This window comes from Symphalangus syndactylus, chromosome 18, assembly GCF_028878055.3.
Source record: "Symphalangus syndactylus isolate Jambi chromosome 18, NHGRI_mSymSyn1-v2.1_pri, whole genome shotgun sequence".
NCBI lineage: Eukaryota > Metazoa > Chordata > Mammalia > Primates > Hylobatidae > Symphalangus > Symphalangus syndactylus.
Genome location: NC_072440.2, coordinates 75,999,593 through 76,014,974, shown reverse-complemented (window position 1 = coordinate 76,014,974; position 15,382 = coordinate 75,999,593). Strand labels below are relative to the sequence as shown.

Sequence of the window (15,382 nt, the reverse complement as noted above, 5' to 3'; positions counted from 1 at the left end):
GAATACCGGAGAGTCTTGTTCTGCCATCTTGCACCACCTTCTTTTGTATGTAACCTGTTAATCTTTTTAATCTTTGGCAATCCAATAGGAGACAAAAAATAGTATTTTTTTGAGATAGCAAGGTTTCTAATTGGAATATACCTTTTAGGTTTTCAAAGACCTCCAATTTGATATTCTTACTAACGTGAAGAGTTTTCTTACTGAGAAGATACCTCTGGTTCTCATGCATAGATGAAATACTCTTGGACTTTAAATGTGATGAGAGTGTTGAAGTATGTTGAGTTCTTTGTTTTTCAGTCTATTGCCTTCATTAACTCATAAATATTTTTAAACCGTAGATCAACTGACTGTTACTATTTCGAATACTGAAAGTTTTCCTCCATAGAGAACTCTCCCTTTGTTTTTTATTCACTTATAGTGCAGTTTCAAGAAGCTTTAAGGCTAGGCACGGTATCTCACAACTGTAATCCCAGCATTTTGGGAGGCTAAGGCAGGTGGACCGCTTGAGCTCAGGAGTTCAAGACTGGCCTGCACAATAACATAGTGAAATCCCATCTCTGCAAAAAATGCAAAATTAACTGGGCATGGTGGGTCACGCCTGTAGTCCCAGGTGTTCAGGAGGCTGAGGCAGGAGGATCACTTGAGGCTAGGACATGGAGGTCGCAGTGAGCCAAGATCATGCCACTGCATTCCAGCCTGGGCGACAGAGTGAGACCCTGTCTTGAAAAAAATTAAAAAGATAAATAAAGAAGCTTTAGAGACTAATTTCTTAACATGCCTCAAACATAGATATCAACTGTGGAATAGCATATAGAATATGACTTACAAACTTGGGTGATGATTTTATTGAGTTATGTGGATTATGTGACTCTGCATTCATATGTAAACCTATGTTTACTGATGTTGAATCTCTTCTGTCTAAAGGATTTTAACAGTTTCTGATATGAGTGTGATCTTTAATTTTATATTTGCCTTAGATTTTATTTTAATCAAATAAGATTTACATGAGGAAGGTTTCATATGAAGCATATACCAACTTTGTCATTGACCTATGGTTTGTTCTTTAACTTAATAAAAAGCCAATTAACTATCAGGAGCTATTTCAAACAAGAAAATCAGAGAACCAGCGTAGGCAATATAGTGAGACCCTGTCTCTACAAGAAATATTTAAAATTAAAATAAGAAAAAATTAGCAAGGTATGGTTATAATCCCAGCTACTCAGGAGGGTGAGGTGAGATGATTATTTGAGCCTGGAGTTGGAGACCAGCCTGGACAATATAGCATGATCTCATCTCTTAAAGAAAAAAAAGCCAATTAAAAGTCACCTTTTTTTCTTCAGATAGAAAATACATACATCTTCTGGCCAGGTGTGGTGGCTCACGCCTGTAATCCCAGCACTTTGGGAGGCTGAGATGAGTGGATCACCTGAAGTCGGGAGTTCGAGACCAGCCTGGCCAACATGGTGGAACCCTGTCTCTACTAAAAATACAAAAAATTAGCCAGGTGTGGTGGCAGGCGCCTATAATCCCAGCTACTTGGGAGGCTGAGGCAGGAGAATCACTTGAACCTGGGAGGTGGAGGTTGCAGTGAGCTGAGATCGCGTCACTGCGCTCCAGCCTGGGCAATAAGAGCGAAACTCCGTCTCAGAAAAAAAAAGCAAAAAGGAAAATACAGCATTTAATAATATAGATTGCCTTTAATACTTTAATATTGATGCTTTTCTTTTCACTCCAAGTTAACATTGTTGACCATATACCACCAAGATAGGGAACAAGTAGTACAACTGGTACTTTATTCACTGGTTTACATCCAGCACCTAATACAATACCTGGCATGCACATGGCAAACACCCACATTGTGTTTGAAGGAATGAATGGTTGGTAAATATTGTCATGGTTAGAATTAGGATGGAAATGAGAAGTGCCCTAAATTTTAATTTGGATAAGAAAACTAGCATCTGCGATTTTTATACGTACCTAAATCTAAACATAGACAATTATAGTAATACTTGCTACCATAACGTTTTGTGACATTTTGTTTGAAATGTTGAATTGGCCTGTATCCCATTTATTTTCCAACGCTGCTTTTTTGTTTGTGTGTTTTTGTTGTTGTCAAGGGAAAAGTAAGTATCTAAACTAGGTAGGATACTAGATCTTGTTAAATAATCATATTTATGTTTCATAGTATAGACATGGGAAAGTTTTTCATAGTTATATTATTTGAAGACAAAGCTAAAATGAATGTCCCAAAATATATTTTTAATTATAATGGAGATAAATTGAGCTATATTTTAATTGTGGCTCAGCATTTCATTAAAAATAGGAGAGAAATTGATTGCCAGCCTTTGAGAAGAATGTATAATAAATCTTTGTCCAGTATCCTGTCTTTTAAGCCTTTCTGACTCCTAACCAATTTTTCACAGCCAAACTAAACAAAGAAGATGGAATAATTAATAGATTTAAGTAGTGTTTTTGCGTCTCTTTTCATATACTTTGTTTCTGTTGGAATATGGGATTCCAAAGAGTTCACGAGCTAGTTTTAATCAGTATTTGAGCAGCAGTTATTTGCATGTATAACGTCTTAAATTGATTAAATAATCCCCTAGCAATTTTTATTTGCACTTTAATTTGTTTAGCATCCCCTTTCTTAATAAATAATCCAAAATTAAATGTAGGCAGACTTGAAATAATTGAGTCTTCAATAGTAGAGTCTAAATTAATGAAGTTTTTCTAGACTTTAAAACTCTGATATCTTCTTGTGGCTAATGGTATAATCTTGTATTTGTTTTCTAAAATAACCAAATTTCTGGTTTCTTCAATCTCTTTTATGTGGCAATGCAGGAATTTGCTTAAACGGTAGTTTTCATTTTAGTGATGACTTAATTTATTTAATTGCATGCTTTAAAGCCCTGATTCTAAAAATACTCCTGGAAAGCAAGGAATTACTAGCACTAGTTAAACAGAAGTCTTAATTAAAATTAAGGCTTTATTATTTATTTCTCCTCTTAGCTGCATTTGTAATAATTTTTACATTGTACTTAAACAAAGTTTTAAGAATTTTTGCAGCACCTTTAATGACTTGGATTTTGTGCATTTGCAACAGTTTCTTCCTATTTTAGGCACAAAGCTTAAAGTTTACACTGGCAGGGGAAGTAGTCATTTGATTGGAAAGTTGGGCAGAGGAGAAAAATTTTGTCTTCATATACAGAATTTGTAGCAGTAGAATATTCAGATGGAATTGTATTAAACTCTAACCCTAGGAAAAAAAAAATTGAAGTACTTGTATGCAGTACAGAGAATAGATCCCTAGCAAAGCCAACCCTCAGGGCTTACTTCTGTAGTATCTGCAGCTGAATTGGTCTCTCCCAAGAGTATTCTCAACTCAAAGTCTTAAGAGTAGAGTTTGGAAAGGGGAGGAGAGAATAGTAGCTTTGGGCCATAAGTTCCATGATGAGCTCAATAGTCAGTGAAACTCTCTAGGTTAAGTATATGTACTTAACTTCTGAATGTCCTATCCCCCTTGAGAAATTTCCTTCCTTCCTAACTCTGGGCACTTTGTTTAGTGTTGTGGCATGCTGGAAATTTATCTTGAGTTGAGGAAAGGCAGTCTGACTGTATTGCTGCAGAGTCTAGGCTACTCTCTTTAAATAGATGTCCAATGTGGGAATATGGCTGAAAACCATCAGTTCCTCCCTTATCATAGCTAGGCAATGGCAAATATTAGAATTTCATGCAAGCTTTTCCTTCTTCAGTTTGCTCAGAGAGGACACCTAGTTCAAGGTGCGGATTAAGTGTTTGTGTATGTTAAACTCAGTAAGTTTTATTTTAAATATATTTCAGTCTGCTCTAATGTAACAAAGTTCTTCAGTCTGATTGTTCTAGCAGCTATCACTCAAACATTAATTGCTGTCAGTGTGAAAGGATATCCTCCTACATCTTTTCTGGAGTACTTGAAACCATCCCACTTCCTTTTTCTTTTACCTTAAGAACTGATTACTGACACTTGGGAATTACAATCAGATTGCATCAATCTTTATGGAAAGGTTGCCAATTATTGCACTGCAAAATATGCATTTCCCTCTAATAGTAAGTGTTTCTCTTGGTGTGTCTCTCAGTTCAGTGCTTTTAAATACTTCTTAGGTGAATGAATGCTTTGTGCCATGCCCTGATTTAATATATTTAAAAGACTTTATTCATGGCTTTGTTACCTTCAAGTCTATGGGAGGTGGAAATGGATGGAGGGGAATAATTTATGTAATACGAAATCTTTGTAGGATCTTTTGATTGATTAGATGTCCTTGGATAGAAGAAGGATGGCCGGTGACCATTACTTATACTGTGATATAAACTCTCAAATGAGCATGTTCTTTGAAGAGTTGAGAGCAGTGAGGAATTTTATGGTGGGGATGTACATTGAGCCTTGTGCAATGTCTTTTTTGTACATTACCTTGTTTTGTTTTCACAACAGTTCTTTGAGGATAGATGTAATTACCTCAGTTTTAAAGAGTAGAAGGGCTCAGTGAGATTGTGAAATCAGGACTTGGGCATGCAGCTAGTAGGTTAAAAACAAAACAAAACTGTGACTTCAATACAGATCTCTCTGGCTCCAAAATCTATGCTTTCTTCCCTAGGACAGGGAAAGGTGGTGTTAGAATGCTCGAAAGTTCTTAGAATGTTGACCTCATAGACCATGGAAATGCTGAACAGAATGAAGATGATGCTACTTTATGAGCACCCCCAGCATTATTTTCACCACCCTCTATTTCTAATGCTCTTCAACATCAACTCATGAAGCCAAGGAGCCTGCCAGGGTGTCTGGCTCATCATGTTCAATACAGCAGAGACTTGTTTAATTTAGCAGCACTCTGAGATGAAAGGTTCATGACTGCCAAGTACAAACAGACCTTCTGCGGGATGTTAATTTGGTTATAGGAGAGAATGCTTGTTTTTCCCTGCTCTGTGCTAATAAAGAAGCTGGCACATTTTTTCATGAGCAAAAAGGACTTTGACTTATTAAATCTGTGTAATCAAAGAGAAGCAGTTCTAATAAACATTTTTCTTTGTGCAGCCTTTGGTTAATTCCATTCTGTACCTGCCAGCAAATTACAAATTGCATGCTTTTTTGTTCTTTCCTCTTTTTTATTTTGGATTTGGTTTTATGGTTGGTCACTGTAGGGATTTATTGGTAGAAAAATAAATTATTTCCTCACTTGAACAGATTGTGTGTTTTTACAACAGGTTATCTTGTAGCAAGTAGAATGATTCAACCTGGCCTCTGCACAGAGGTGTGGCTATATGACTTTGACCGTTTTAAATAATAACAGCTTTATTGAGATATAATTCACATACCATAAAGTTTACCCTTTTAAAGTGTAGAACTCAATGATTTTTAGTATTCTCACAGAATTGTACACCCATCACTTCTGACTAACTCCAGGACACTTCCATCACCCCAAAAAGAAATCTCATACCCACTCTCCATTCTCTCCACTGTCTCTCTCGCCTCTAGAAGCCACTCATCTACTTTCTGTCTCTGTGGATTTACCTGTTCTGGACATGCCATGTAAATGGAATCATAAAATATGTGACCTTTTGTGTCTGGCTTCTTTCTATGCTGCAGCATGTATCAGAAATTCATTCCTTTTTATTGCTGAGTAGTATTCTATTGTATGGATAATACTACATTTTGCTTATTTCTTCATCAGTGGATGGACATTGTGGTGGTTTCCACTTTTTGGTTATTATGAATCATACTGCTGTGAACATTTGCATATAAATTTTCTAGTGGACACAGGTTTTCATTTCTTTTGGGTATATACCTAGGAGTGGAATTGCTGGGTTATATGGTAACTCTATATTTAACTTTTTGAGGAAATGTCCAACTGTTTTCCAAAGTGCACCTGCTTTTGTGTGAAGGTGCACCTTTTTCGTGTGAAGGTGCACCTTTTTCGTTCTCAGCAACATTTGAGGGTTCCAGTTTCTCCACGTCCTTGGCAACACTTTTCCGTGATTGTGTTTTTCATAGTAGCCATCCTAATGGGTGTGAAGTGGTGTCTCATGATTTTGATTTGCATTTCCCTGATCATTAATGATATTGAACATCTTTTCATGTGCTTCTTGGCCACTTGTATATCTTTGTTAGAGAAATACCTACTCAAATTATTTGCCCATTTTCAAAATGGACTGTCTTTTTATTGAGTGGTGATAGTTCTTTATATATTTTGTATACACACACATACACCCAAACGCCCCCACGCTTATCACATATATGAATTGTAAAATTTTCTCTGCTATTCTGTGATTGTCTTTTCACTTTCTTCATGTTGTTCTCTGAAGCAAGTGGTGTTTTAATTTTGATGAAGTCCAGTTTTCCAATTTGTTTTGGTTGCTTGTGCCATTCTCTCTCTGTTGGAAATTTTCTTTAAGTTAAAAAATTACACTTTATTTCTAGACATCTCCCATTTAAAAAATTTGTACAAAATTAGTTTATTAACTATACAATGAGTAAGAGGTATTAAACATCTTTTGTGTTTTCAGATATTCTCAGCTCATTTAGTGTGAGGAAACCAAACTTCCTAACCTTACACCCATTTTCCTTTTTGTTTTTTAAATCAGAAAGATGTCTTTCATTGTTCTGCGTCGCTCAAAATGCACACATCATCCCAAGAACATTTATGTGTCTAATACATACTGAGCACTTTGCAGGGCTTGGAGATCCAGAGGTGAGGGGGACGTGGCCCTATCTTTAAGAAACAGGAGCTCACATGCCATGCTAGAAGCTTCCACAGAGGACTGTGGTGGTGCCAGGAGGGGGAAGGGAGCAGTCTCCTGTTTCGGGTGAGAATTCTTTATAGAAGAGTTGGTGCTGGTGCTCAGTCTGCAAAGATGGGTGGGTGATCAGAACTTTTTGTTGTAGGGCTAGATGGTTGACAACTCTTGAAAGTTATTGGGGAAAGGACCTTTATAAAACTTCAGATGTTGTCTAGACCTGTGATTTTTATGTCCAGGTAATGAAAATGTGCCTTTTCTTTCCTTTTTTGTCCTGTTTAGTTTTTAATGCCAGTAATTATCTGCTGACAATCCTGCCAATGATTTTTTTTAAATTTTGTTACAGATTATGATTAGACTTGTGATAGATAGGAAAATAAAGGTGATAAAGACAGATTCTATTTCCTTTTTAAGAATAACTGACTCATGGGATGAAACCTTGGATATGATTTCAGATCACTCCTGTAAACTCTCACAAGAGATGTTTATAAAACACTTGGAACAATACAGATTGTACTAAGAAAATGTGCTTTGATCAACTCTGGAGATACAAAGCAGGAAACTTAATAAATCAAGTCCTATTTGTGAATGGAAAGGACTGGAAGTTCACCTTAAAAGTAAGAATTCAGCTTACATCAAGACTTAAATTTTGTAGTCTAAATAGCAGATGTTAACTTAGTTTCATCTTTTATATAAAAATAAAATGAATTATAGACTTCATATCTTGGCATCTTGAAATCTGACTCCTGATTCCTCTCTCTTAATGACTATTGGAACACTAGGCTAGAAATGGAATTTGACTTTGGTTTTTTTACCCTTTAATTTTTGAAGTCAATGTGCTTCCAACTCAGTCTTCCCTCTGTAGTCAGGAAAACCAAACCATTGGTAGCTTGGATATGCTATAATTTTTATTATGTAAATATTAGAAAAGCACAGTTGTATTTATACAAAGAGCAATATTATATTCATACTTAAGAGAGATGGATTTTTTTTTTTTTTTACAATTTAAAGCATAAATACAATTGTATTGCTTTTATATGCCAAGCACTCTTGTCCTGCCTCCCTTCCATATGACAAGATATTATAGTAAACTGCATGTATTTTTAGGGTTTTTGCATATTGCCTAGATTCCTTTTTTTAAATTTGCAGTAGAGATGTAAGCCATTTTTATTTATTTACTTAATTTTTCACTAAAGAACTTTCATTAAATTTGGCTCTGAATGCAGGTCAGTATCTTAGCAAGTTGTAATTTAGTAGAGCATTTCTCTCTAAGAACTCAAATCGAGTTACAGCATCTCAGCTTTTTAAATTAATCTAAGGGGTATATAGATACTATGATCATTTAAAAAATAACAGATTTTCATTTGAATTGCAGATTAATGCTTGTTCTTTCAGATAAAGTTTGAACAAATATCTAACATACTAAGACTTTGTATATTTTGAGTTTTACCAAAGTGACTCAAAGACTGGGAAAGTGTATTTTAGATTTTAATGATGAGGTCAAAATCCTGGATTTGAGTTCTGCATAATTTAGTTAAGTAATTACAAGGAAAATTTCTGTGCCAGGATCCCAGACCCCTGCAAATTGTATCACTTCTAAAATCAGTTATAGAGCTGAAGTTTTTAAAATGTTAATTTCTGGAGGCACCCCTTATCAGCTCCTGGAAAAAATAATTAAAATGTATCTAACATAATATAGCTTTTTCTATTTTCTGAAATGATTCTATTATTTAAGAAGTAGTCAGCTTTGTTCTTTGCTAATTAATTCTTCAAAGGTAGTGTCATTCAAAGTGGAGAAAAAAGTTCCAGCATAGATGTCAGGGAGAGAGGAAGCAGCTCTTTTATATGATGGTAAACATGTGGCCCCGATGCAAGAAGCCTGAATCCCTTACAGAGTTTGTCTCTGGGCTTGTCCGGCTCACTCCTGTTGCACCACATAAGATGACAAGATTGCTTTCAGGTATACAGCATTTCTACTCGTTTAATTTCCAGTTTTTTAAATCACTGATAAATATAATTCAAAAAGGAGCATTAAATAATAGGGCATTAAATAATCTCTGTCTAGATTTAGTTGAATTAAGGGAAGAATTTGTCTGAGTATAGAAAGTATAAAACAATTAAAATGCATTTGTTTAAATGTAGGTAGAATTTAGGCTGAAGTATTGCCTAGCAGATACAATGAATTTGATAATTGATTATAAGATTTACATATATATGTAAGCAGATGAGATATTTCTAATGTGCTTCATCTGTAGTTTCTATAGTTTTAAGTAGCTGACAAATCTTGTTTATGCTCCCTATTGAATAATCTTTCTAATGGACAGAGAAAGCAGAAGCTATTTACCTAGTTCTTGCTCCTGTTAATAAAATCTAAGTTTCACCCTGCATCTCAAAGTTAGCAAAATGGTGTACAGAAATTCTAAAAGAGTGGGAATTATGTGGTTTGTAAATTTCTTTAGTTAATGTGTTTTCCGTGAAACTGCAGTATATAATACAGGTAGAATAGGGGTTTTGGTCAGGGAATAGTGGAAAGCGGGGCTGGCGCTCCACTGCACTCCAGGAGCATCATTCTAAAAGCCACTGTTCCATGCTGTCATTAATGAATGTGGAGTCTTTTTTGGAGAAACAAAGGATAAATTACCCATCTATCTATCCTCTTTGTTACAGCTTTATGCTAATTATTTGCTTGTATGATAAACACTGACATTTCCTATCAGAATTATTTTAAATATATAAAGCCACTTTAAACGTTACCAGGAATAATAATAGCACTGCTGGTTAGGGCACCCCATAGGTCTAAAATAGTGTTCTTATCTTACCAAAGAGAACTTGCCTGACTTTGTAAGATTGTGGTAACAAAGGCTACCTGAAAGGCAGTCCGTGGAAGGTGAATTGTTGGATATATCCAGTCCTGCCACAGCGTTGTTTCTCTCCCATGTTAAGACATACAGTCAAATTAAAGTGAATTAGAGAATAATAACCACACTGAGAATAATTAAACATCAAGTGCTTATGGTGAAATGAGTCCACATTATCAGGCAAGTGTGGTTCCACTTGGGGCCTGGCTTGGGAGACTCCCTCGTAGAGGATTCAAGATGCCCTCTGTGCTATTAGTATGGGGAAATGGCTTTGTGACCTTGGGCAAGTTACTTAAGCTTGTTAACACTCTACCTGCCTGTAAAATGCTCCATTATAGAGTTGTTCTGAGGATGAATGAAGATGCTGCATAAAAAGTACACATTATAAATTGCCTATAGGTGTTAAACCATGGAACAATATCTTCCTTCAAAAGAAAGGGCAATAATTGGCAGTGCAGGTGTCATGAGAACCACACCTTTGTTCTGAACTTGAGTGAAACTCAAACTACATCAGGCATCATTTTACCATTTTAAAAGTAAATACTGGAAATGAAATGGACAAATTTCATCATTTTAACTATCAGCTGTTGAATGTCTCTGCTTTTGGATACTTTTCTTACCATTTTACCCAAAACAGAACCATCTTCACTTTTCAAAATCTGAAAAACAAAAAAGAGAAGGTAAACTGACTGAATACTGTGGTTTGTTTTTTGATCTTTTGTTTTCATGATTATTGCTTCTCTATGGGAATAAGAATATTTACAGACTGTACTGAATGCACCATTTACAACAGTGCTTACAAGCAGTGTCGAATGTAGATATAAATTGGGTATGATATGTTCAGAACATGTGACAGGGAATCATGTCAGGCAAAATGTACTAAAAGTTTATTGGTTAGTACAATTGTTCTTTTGAGAACAAAAACATGACAGTTTAGAGGCAAGCTGAAATTAATTAGTTAATTTATTTATTTGAGACGAGTCTGGCTCTGTCGTCCAGGCTGGAGTGCAGTGGCGCAATCTTGGCCCACTGCAACCTCCACCTCCTGGGTTCAAGTAATTCTGCCTCAGCCTCCCGAGTAGCTGGGATTACAGGCATGTGCCACCATGCCCAGCTAATTTTTGTATTTCAGGTAGAGACAGGGTTTTACCATGTTGGCCAAGCTGGTCTCCAACTCCCGATCTCAAGTGATCTGCCTGCTTCGGCCTCCCAAAGTGTTGGATTACAGGTGTGATTCACCCTGCCTGGCCGGCAACCTGAGATTTAGAAAAGGAATAACTATTTCTAGGGAATTCTGAAGCATGTGTCACCAGCAGTTATCTCTAACGAGATTTTTATTGATTTTATGTCCAATGTAGGAGTTCATTGGATTCTTTTAGAGAAAAAGTCTAAAAAAGAAGTACTACTGCAGGGGAGAAAATATAATAAAAGGTTTTCAAATGGATGCCCTCGAGTAGCTGTAAAATAGCCTACATATTGTGGCAAGAGATGTGGACCTTTGGGTTTTATTTGTGATAAGTTCATAAGCTTACATCTTCTATAAAATGTAACTTTCGTATTTGGTCTGGTTAGCATAGAATTCTCTAAAACCGACAATAAAGAATATGCTATGGTACAGAATGTTGTCTTTGATACCAACCTTTAGAGAATTTACTTAAAACTTCCTAGTATTTTTTTAAAAAATCATTTTGGGTCTCTGTTCCTAAGCTTTTTACATTCTTTGGTATTTGCAAGCCAGAAGGACCTCTTGGAGCTGTCAAGCTGCATTCTTCTTGCTGTGTGTAGTAGTTTTCTTTATATTCGTCCTGAATTCACTTAGGTTTCAAGACATACCTCTCATTCTAGAATTCTAAGCACCTGGACTACAGTTCTTTAGTCATCATTAGCATTTATTATCTTAACTTTGTATTTAGACGAATCATTGTTTTAGTCTACCTATAGCCTATTTCCATTGATTTTCTTTAGTTGTGTTATTTAAATGTAATGATTATGACCTTATAAATTATTCTAAGAGAAGATGCAGAGTGGCTCTGCAGTTCAGTACTGACCATTCTGCATGAAATCCAGCACTTACAACAATGCCAGACATAGAGTATATGTACAATAAACGTTTATTTGAGTTAATGAATTCCTTTAGGGCAGATTGTGGTTATAATATTTTCAGCATTAAGTGACCAAGCATTCAGTTCTGGTAGTTTAGCTAAACATTCAGGTTTCATTTGAAGCTAATAAACAGACCACTGTGCAATCCAGGAAGACCGGTTTGTTCACTTTCCCATCCAGTAGTAATTTACTTTTGTAGTTGTGTTTATATAGAGTAAAGGTCAAAGGAAAAGGTGTATTTGAAGCAGTTAGAGCAATTGGTTTGCAATAGTGAAAGATTTTCAGTATGCTAATGAAAAAGGGACAATTTAAATGGGATATTATAAAATGTAAACTGTTCTTTTTGTAAACAGCTTTATTGAGGTATAATTGACATCCAGTACACTGCACACTTAAAGTGTACAATTTAATCAGTTCTGACATGTGTACACCCATGAAACTATCACCCCAATAAGGATGATGAACATATTCATCACCCCCCAAAATTTGTTTGTATGACTTTGTAATCCTTCCCTCATGCTCCTTTGCCCCTGTTTCCAGGCAACCACTGATCTGCTTTCTGTCTCTGTAGATTCGTTTGCCTGTTCGAGGGTTTTGTATAAGTGGAATCATATCATATGTACTCTTTTTTGTTTGACTTCTTTCAATCAGCCTAATTATTTTGAGATTTGTCCATGTTGTTGAGTACATCAATAGTTCATTTCCTCTTAGACATAGTTGGTTGTATAGATGTGCCACAATTTGTGTATCTGTTCACTGTTTTTGTTGTTGATGCGCTTACTGTTGATGGCCATTTGGGTATTTCCAGTTTTGGGCTATTACAAATAAAATCAATCTGAACATTTATATGCAAGTCTTGGTATGGACTCTGTTTTCTCTTGGGTAAATACCTAGAAGTAGGATGGATGGGTGTCTGTTTAACTTTTTTTCAGAACTGCCAAACTATTTCCAAGTTGTCATTTCCTTTTATATTCCTGCCTGCAGTACATGAGAATTCCAGTTGCTCCGTGTCTGGAATTTGGTATGGTCAGTCTTTTCACATTATTCATTCTAATAGATGTGTAGAAGTAGCTTATTGTGGTTTTAATTTGCATTTTCCTAATGACTAATGGTGTTGAGCTTATTTTCATGTACTTCTTTGCCAATACTTGGTAAAGTATCAAATCTTTTATATGTTTATTTATTGGGTTGTTTGTTTTCTTATTACTGAGTTTTGAGAGTTCTTTGTATACTCTGGATATAGATTATCAGATTTATGATTTGCAATATTTTATCTCAGCCTATGACTTACCTTTTCACCCTCTTAACATTCTTTCAAAGAGCAGTTCTTAATTTTGCTAAAGTTCAATTTATCAATTTTTTATTTTATGCATTGTGTTTTTGGTGTTATAACTAGGAGCTCCACCTAACCTGAGGTCACAGAAGGTACCTCCTTTGTTTTCTTGTAGAATTTTGATAGTTTTGGGTTTACACTTTGATATATGGCCCATTTTGACTTAAATTTTGCAATATGGCCCATTTAGATTTAGTTGTTGCATGTGGTGAAAGATGTAGATCAAAGTTCATATTTCTTGCATATGGCTATTTAGTTGTTCCAGCACCATTTGTTGAAATGACTATTCTCACTTCATTGAGTTGCCTTTGCATCTTTATTAAAAAAATCAGTTTTTCATATATGTGGGCCTATTTTGGCCTCTGTTTTGTTTCATTAATCTATTTGTCTTCACACCAGTACCACACTGTCTTTAATTATCGTAGCTTTATAATAAGTCTTGAAATCTAGTAGTGTTAGTTCTCCAACTTTTTTATTTTTTACAAAGTTGTTTGAGCTATTCTAGGTCCTTTGCATATCCATTTGGAGTTTAGAATCCGCTTCTCAACTTCATACAAAACAGCCTGCTGGGATTTTTGACTGAGATATTGATAGTCAGTTTGGAGAGAACTGACTTCTTAACAACATTAAGTCTGAGTCTTCAAACCATGAACATGTTATTTCTCTCAATTTATTTGTATTTTTTAAAATTTCTCTAGACAGTGTTTTTAAAGTAGAGATCTTGCACATCTTTTGTCAGATTTATTCTAAATATTTCATATCTTTTGGTGTTATTAAAATAGTATTTTTAAAATTTTCAGTATAAAATTACGTGGGGTTTTTTTGGTGGTTTTTTTTTTTTTCTGGTGTGTGTTCTTTTTTTTTTTTAGACGGTGGGTCTGTCACCAAGGCTGGAGTGCAGTGGCACAATCTCAGCTCACTGCAACCTCCGCCTCCTTGGCTCAAGTGATCCTCCTAAGTAGCTGGAACCACAGGTGCATACCACCATGTCCCACTAATTTTTTTGTATTTTTTTTTGTAGAGACAGGGTTTCACCCTGTTGCCCTGACTGGTCAAGTGATCTGTCTACCTCGGCCTTCCAAAATGCTAGGATTATAAGTGTGAGTCACCGTGCCCAGCCATATTCTGCATCTTTTCTTTTCTTTTCTTTTCTTTTCTTTTCTTTTCTTTTCTTTTCTTTGAGACAGAGTCTTGCTGTGTCGTCCAGGCTGGAGTGCAGTGGCACGATCTCGGCCCACTGCAGCCTCCGCCTCCTGGGTTCCAGCAATTCTCCTGCCTCAGCCTCCCAGGTAGCTGGGATTACAGGCACACACCACCATGCCCAGCTAATTTTTGTATTTTTAGTAGAGATGGGATTTCACCATTTTGGCCAGGCTGGTCTCGAACTCCTGACCTCAGGTGAGCCCACCTCGGACTCCCAAAGTGCTAGGATTACAGGTGTGAGCCACTGTGCCCAGCCATTCTGCATCTTTTCTATACTCACTACTTTTTTTGTAGATTTTATTGGATTTTCATAATCATGTTATTTTTAAATGAAGACAGTTTTACTTCTTCCTTTCTAATCTGAGTGCCTATTACTTATTTTTCTTGCCTTATTGAACTGAACAGAACCTCTAGCAGAACCTGTGTAATGTTGAATAGAAATGGTGAAAGTGGACATGCTTGTCTTGTTCCTCATATTAAAGGGAAAACACTAAGTCTTTTATTATTAAGTGTGATGTTAGCTGTAGGTTTATTGTGGACTCCTTTATCAGGTTGAGGATGTTCTCTTCTATTCCCAGTTTGTTGAGAGTTTTTACCAGGAATGGATGTTGGATTTTGTTAGATATTTTTCAGCATCTGTTGAGCTAATCATATGGTTATTTTTTAATTTGTTAATAGGGTGAATTATATTGTGTATCGCATGGTAAACCAGCCTTACATTCCTAGGATAAACCCCATTTGGTCATGTACCTTTTCTTATGTGTTGAATTTAATTTGTTAAAATTTTGTTTAGAATTTTTATATCTTTGCTCATGAGGGACATAAGAGCCTCTTGTAGTGTCTGGTTTTGGTATCAAGTTAATGCTGGCCTAATAGAACAAGATGGGGAGCATTTTCTCCTGTTCAATTTTATGAAAGAATTTAGATAGAATTGGTATTACATTTTTCCTTAAACATCTGCTAGAATTCACCAGTGAAGCTATTTGGATCTGATGTTTTCTTTGAGAGATTTTAAACTACAAATTCAATTTTTAAAATAGATCTATGGTTATTCAGGTTATCTATTTCTTCTTGAGTGAGTTTAGTAGTATCTTTCAAGGAATTTGTCTGTTTCATC

At 35.7% G+C, this 15,382-nt stretch overlaps 1 protein-coding gene across 13 annotated transcripts in view; it reads left to right on the top strand.

Moving 5' to 3' along the window:
* Window positions 1-15,382, top strand: part of MRTFB (myocardin related transcription factor B) — a 194,947-nt gene that overhangs the window by 13,151 nt on the left and 166,414 nt on the right. For 4 of the 13 annotated variants that reach the window (XM_055254369.2, XM_063623728.1, XM_055254372.2 and 1 more), the window contains exon 3: window positions 7,224-7,385. The exons of 8 other annotated variants lie outside the window; for them this stretch is intronic. The gene's annotated coding sequence lies outside the window, so the exon portion shown is untranslated. Of the gene's footprint in view, window positions 1-7,223; window positions 7,386-8,543; window positions 8,729-15,382 lie in introns of all 13 variants that reach the window. One more of the 13 variants, XM_063623730.1, reaches the window with a different exon arrangement.